At 44.2% G+C, this 6,439-nt stretch overlaps 1 long non-coding RNA gene across 1 annotated transcript; it reads right to left on the bottom strand.

Annotated features, from left to right (window-relative positions):
* Positions 1-834: 834 nt before the first annotated feature.
* Positions 835-5,040, bottom strand: LOC125319371. The gene is made up of 2 exons (XR_007200690.1): positions 3,010-5,040; positions 835-1,325 (listed from the first exon to the last, which is right to left on the bottom strand). It is a non-coding gene; the product is annotated as an uncharacterized LOC125319371 (long non-coding RNA).
* Positions 5,041-6,439: the final 1,399 nt, after the last annotated feature.

Genomic DNA, 6,439 nt, shown 5'->3' with positions numbered 1-6,439 from the left:
TACCCTGGGTGAAGACCATGGAGAAGCAGGTGTCAACCCATCACAGCAAATATTTACTCCTTGTCTGAACCACCAAAAAATACGGTTGGTGTTTACATGCAGGGGTGGTAACACACCTGTTTTCTTTGTTCAGAGAAGTCCATGGATGTCTTCCAAATGTCTTTCAGAAATATCTTGCAAAAGTGAAAGCAAGCCCATGTCAGTGTACACGTTGCTGTAGAAGTACAGAGGTTCTGCAAAAGCTGAAAATATTTACCTCATCCTATTCTTATTTGGACATTTACACAAGAGACTCATGCAGAGGCTCATGAGGTAGACCTGTTGTATCATTGACCACATGAATTGTAGCTTAATGTGTTTTCCCAAAGGTCCTTATGGGCCAGATTACATCTCCCATGAAGTCTGCTGTCAGACAGCAGTAGGCTGTTAGCTGGGGAAGGACAACACTGCATCATGAGAGCTGAACAGAACAATATTCCCAGGCAGTAGCTTGCCACAGTAGGGAAATCCAACTTAATTTACTTAATAGGGCAGAAATATTAGGCATTGTTTGAACAAAACAAAATATTTCAAAGCCACTTGGGTTGGCCTTATGTGAAATATTAATATGTCGTATCTGAGACAAATGGAAAACTTCCTGATACAATGTTATTTTTTAGAAACTGCACTTCATACTGTAAAACCATTTAAGAAATCCTGACTAGTTTCTTTGACCAAGAAGAGTCTGTCCTTTTCTTGTTCATGACTATATTTCAAATGCTATAAACATCAACTTTTACTTGGAAGATAACATCACGTTAAAATTCTAATTAAAGCAAACAAGACATAAGAGTGTTTAGCATAGGCCTTTTTATTCTAGATAGGCCAAGTCATCAATTTAAAACAGGAACAGGCCGAATAAATATGACAAAGTAGAAATTAAAAATTGTCTTTTAGATACACTCTGCCATTTATTCAAAACAGACCAAGCAGAACACCTGGCTCCTTAATATAGAACAGTAGTTGGGTCAGCTCCACTAAGGGAAATTGATTTCAGCAGAGATGATCTTGGAAAAAAAGTAATTTCCAAAAAAAGTCATATGGAATCACTTGTCATTCCCTCCTCTTCCTTTTCAAATCTGCTTCAGGGAAAAATTTTCAGGAGCATTCAAACGTAGTTTTAAACACAGCTTCCTTGTGTCTGCTTCCAACAGAATACTTCATGCTCTACTTCTGATTAAAGGATCTGTACCCATCAGGTTTATACAAACACCACATTTCATGGTTTCCAGATTCCAGTTCTAATTCCTTCAGCTACTGTTGGTCTCCTTATTATTCTTCACCTCCTGTAAAACAAATTACTACTTCACATGAATCACTCACTTAATGTCCAAATTCAGAAAAACAATTGCAGCAGAAGGAATGAAAAATTAAGATCTCAACGTTATTTGATTTTAATTATTAATTAGTTATTTGGTTTTAATCACTGAGTATGGTTCTGTGAAGACACAGTTAAGGGCCTTTCCCCATCCATTAACATTCACAGCACTGCTGAATTCAGTTTCAGTTTCAGTGGCTGGTTAAGAGTCCAGTATCTTGTAAGGTCAAATATTTTCTTGGTCCCATAGTGTCATGGTTTCACACTGGCCCAATGCCATGCACTCACAAAAGCCACTTGTTCATCCTCCCCTGACACAGCTGGGCAGAGGAGAGGAAAAAATTAACAAAGTGTTCGTAAGTTGAAATAAGGACCAGGAGAAACCACCCCAAGGGAAAAACAGGCTCAACTTAAAGTTGCAAAGTGAATTTATTGCTAACAGGGTCAGAGGAGGATAATGAGAAGTAAAATAAGCCCTTAAAACACCTTTTTCCCCCAGCCCCTCTCTCCTTCCCACTGACAGCATAGGGTACAGGGCAGGGGGGGTTTGGTCAGTTTGTCACCCAAGGTTTTCTTCCGCTGTGCAGGGAGAGAAATCCTTCCCCTGCTGCGTCATGGAGTCCCTCCCACAGGAGACAGTTCTCTGTGAACTTCTCCAGTGTGGCTCCAATCTTACAAGCAACAGTTCTCCCAAAACTGCTGCAGTGTGAACTCCCCCCATGGGCAAACAGTCCTCCCAAAACTGCTGCACCGTGGGTCTCTCTTTCCACGAGGTGCAGTCCTCCAAGGACAGGCTGCTCCAGCCTGGAAGCAGGGACCCCCTCTCTCCACCGGGTCTTCCACTGGATCACAGCCCCCTCCAGGCATCCACCCTCTCCAGCACAGGCACCTCCCCCACAGGCTGTGGATGGATCTCTGCATTCCTTGTGGATCCCCATGGGCTGCAGGGGCCCAGCTGCTTCACCATGGTCTTCACTACGGCCCACAGAAGAATCTCGGCTCCAGCACCTGGAGCACCTCCTCCCCCTCCTTCTCCTCTGACCTTGTTTCCCTCACATGTTCGCACCTCTTCCTCTTGTGCACTTTGTTTTGATTTTCTTCTTAAATGCATTATCACAGAGGTGTTACCAATCTCTCTAATTGGCCCAGCTTTGGCCAGCAGCTTGTCCATCTTCAAAGCCGTCAGAGATTGGCTCTGCTGGACATGGTGGAAGCTTCCAGCAGCTTCGCACAGAAGCCACCTCTGTGGCCCCCTGCTACCAAAAACCAGGCCGTGCAAAACCAATACACATAGGCAGAGATTAATTTGGTAGGAGACCAAAACTGCAAGTTGGATGGTAAAACTTCTGCTTTGACAGAAAACATAATCTCCAGCTCAGGAAAACAGAATCAGACTGATCTCTGTCATGACATTTCAAGAAATCCAAGTTCACATCTTAGAATTGCTTGGGTGTTGTATAACCACCCTAAATGAATCATTATGTTTCTGCTCTGTAAACACAAGATAAATGAAATCACTTCCTTCACCTTTCTTCTGCCTTGCCTTCTTGTATATCTTGCTTCTATCTATCATGCTTCTTAGGAAGGACAAACTTAATTTCTTTTCTCAGAAAGTTTTACAGAATCACAGAATGGTTAAGGTTGGAACAAACCTCTGGAGGTCCAAGCTTGATACTCAAACAGAGTTCTCTACAGCAGGTTTCCAGGTCCATATCCAGAGAGCTTTTGAAGATCTCGAAGGAAGAAGAGTCCACCACCTTTCTGGGAAACCTGTGCCACTGAGAAGTCAGAGTATGTATATCTTTAGAAATGTTTTTTAAGCTTCTTAAGTAGGCTTATAGAAAATTAGCACATTGCCTAGCACAAAGAGCCCTCTCCTTGTCTGGTGGACAAGTGATGGCTACGTAAAATAAAGAACAAGAAGAGCACAAGGGTTTGCCATCATGGCAGTGTTTGGGATCCAGAAACAAGTCACTTCAATAAAAGATTATGCATGTAATCGTGTTGTCACACATGAGGATTTATAGTGTTTATCTGCTTAACGGTATTTGACTCACTTCAGTTGCTCCTCAACAGCTGGACAGCAGTAGAGGTTTCAGTGCCTGCCTAATGAAGAAGGGCTTGAGAATCACTATTCTAACCCTGTGGAAGGAAACATACACATTACTAATATCAGATGCCACATACTAAGTTGTACTGCTGTAAAACATACAGATTGTGTGTTGCCTCAGACATATCCATTCTAGCTTCAAATTTGGCAGAAAATCAAGGTGGTTTTTGGCCAGGTAGCGATCAGCAGGAATACAGCTGTACTCTTGGAAGTCTGGGGGCAAGGCTTTGCTCCTAGCATCAGTGGAAAAGTCACTTTTTCTTTCTAAGCTTGCTTCCTTCACACAGTTGCCTATTTGGATTGCAGGTAACACGGGGCTAGGTTTGCATCACAGTCCAGGTGGTAGTTTTTAGTAATAGTTTTGGCTGCAATCTCTCCTTTCCAATTCAAATAGGGATTTGCATTAAATCATTCACAAAGAACAAAGCTTTTTCAAAAGACTGAAACTTTGGGTTTCACATAATTACAGAATGGGTAAGGGAAGGGAAGGGACATTGGGTCATCTGGTCCAACCTCCCTTCTCAAGCAGGGTCATGCAAGACATGGCACAGAATTGTGTCCAGACAATTCTTGAATTTCTCCAGTGAAGGAGACTCCCCAAACTCTCTGGACAATCTGTTTCAGTGCTCTATCACTCACGTGGTAAAGTTCTTCCTCATATTCAGGTGGAATTTCCTGTGCATCAGTTTGTGCCTGTTGCCTCTTGTCCTATTGCTTGGCGCCACCGAGGAGAGCCTGGATCCATCCTCTTGACACTCCCCCTTCAGATACTCAGACATTGATGAGGTTGCCTCTTTGTCATCTCTGCTCGAGGCTGAACAGGCTCAGCTCCCTCAGACTTTCCTCATAAGAGAGATGCTCCAGGCCCTTAATCATCTTTGTCCACTGGTCTCTCTCCAGGAGCTCCATGTCTCCCTTGTGCTGAGGAGCCCAGAACTGGACACAGCACACCAGAGGTACCTCACAAGGGCACAGTAGAGGGGCAGAATCACATCCCCTGACCTGCTGGCAATGCTCTTCCTAATGCACCCCAGGACACCACTTGTTGCTGGGGATGGACAACCCGGTGTGCCACGACCCTCCTAGAAAGAGTGTCTTGCAAGGAACAACTCTTCCAGGGGTGGTGGCAGGCTTCCCTGGGCAACAAGTGATTTCAGGTAGTGTAGCAACTTCTCAGCTAGAAGTGATATAAGCTCTTGTGATTCAGCCCTTTGTGAAATCACCCAAGGCAAACTCGGGGATAGAGAGACAGGAGCCTTGTATAGCAGTTCCACAGAGGTAGCCTTTATTGTCCAGCAGTCCTTGTGAAGGGGTGGCTAGGGACAAGGCTCCCTGCATCAGGGCCAGGGGGCAGAGGTTATATGGGGTAGGCAGGAGATGGGGTAGAAACCAGCTAGCCAACTGGGTACTGGGTATTACCATATAGAAACGAGGCATGCTGGGGGTGGTTCACTTTCTCACTGTGACCCAGAGGAAGGTTGCTTATCTCTGGGGAAGATCGTCTTGCCCTCAGGCCTCTCTTCTCCAAGGGAGAGCAGAGGGCTCCTGTGCCAAGGGCTCACAGCCCTCCACAACCATTGGCCTTCTTGGACCCCAGGGCACACTGCTGGCTCATGGACAGCTTGTTGTTCACCAGGACCCCCAGGTCCTCCTCAGAGCTGCTTTCCAGCAGATCAGCCCAAGCATGTGCTGGTCCCTGGGGTTATTTCTCCACAGTGCAGGACCCCTGCATTTGCCTTGACTGAATTTCAGAAGGTTACTCTTTGCCTGTCTCTTCACCCTGTTGAGGTCCCTCTGAATGGCTGCACTCTGGGATATTGGCCACTGCTCCCAGCTTTGTCTCATCAGTGACCTGCTGAGGAGGCATTTGTCTCTTTGTCCAAAGGTCGAACATGTTAAACAGTACTGGGCCCAGTACTGCCCCTTGGGGGACATCAGTAGAGACAGGCCTCCAACCAAATTCTGTGCCACTCATTACAACCGTCTGGGATCTGCTGTTCAGCTGGTTCTCAATCCATCTCATTGTTCAGTCATTTAACACACCTGCTGAGTTTGCCTATGAGGATGTTATGAGAGACAGCATCCAAAGCATTGCTGAAGTCAAGGTAAATCATATCCACTGCTCTCTCTTCAGCCATACTGGTTGTTGTTTCATTGTACAAGACAATCAGGTTGTTCTAGCATACTTTTTCTTTAGTGAGCCCATGCTGACTCCTCCGGATTACCTTCTTGTGTTCCATGTCTTGCCTCAACAAAAACAATCAATAGACAAATAAACATCCTTCAGTGTCTGTTTTTATGTAGTAGGAAGAAAAACTGATATAAACTTAAAGATTGCATTCATTTAGCTGGTGTGGGATTAATTTGCTGTGGACAGCCCCTCTCCAGCTGTCAATAATACCTAAGTATGTATCTGTGTCTGTATCTTTTTGTCTGTGTATATACCACTAAACAGCTGCAAAGAATACAAGTGTCATGTTAAATGCCAATCATTTAATCAGTTTATGTGCCCATAATTCCCATAAATAGTATAATTAGCAGCATTATTGCAAACAGTGAGAAACTTTTGCTGTGCAGTGGCTTTTTGCTAAGGGTAACAGAACTCCTGAAAACTAGTGTTGAAAGAACATTTGTGTGTTGATTTCTTGGGGCTTTGGTCTTTTGGGGATTTTGGGTTGGTTTTGCTTTTTTTTTTTGTTTCTGTTTATCGGCTTGATCCTAATCTGCTGAATATGAAACAAATGCAATAGATCACATAAAATTATACCCTGTAAATACTTGGGAGGTAGGAAATCCAGTGGAGAAGCACACTGGCAAAGTGAAGTTCTCTGTTCCAGAATTTTCCCCATGAAACATGCAGTCTGGCCCAAAATGTGGCCTTCTGACACCATTTACTAAGAAACCCTGTAATTCTGCCCAAAACTGTTTCCAAGACAGGCACACTTACCACACTGTATCAAATAAACATGCCT

This window comes from Corvus hawaiiensis, chromosome Z (genome assembly GCF_020740725.1).
Source record: "Corvus hawaiiensis isolate bCorHaw1 chromosome Z, bCorHaw1.pri.cur, whole genome shotgun sequence".
In the NCBI taxonomy this organism is placed as follows: domain Eukaryota; kingdom Metazoa; phylum Chordata; class Aves; order Passeriformes; family Corvidae; genus Corvus; species Corvus hawaiiensis.
The sequence above is the reverse complement of the archived record's forward strand: the minus strand, read 5'-3'. Positions and strand labels throughout refer to the sequence as shown.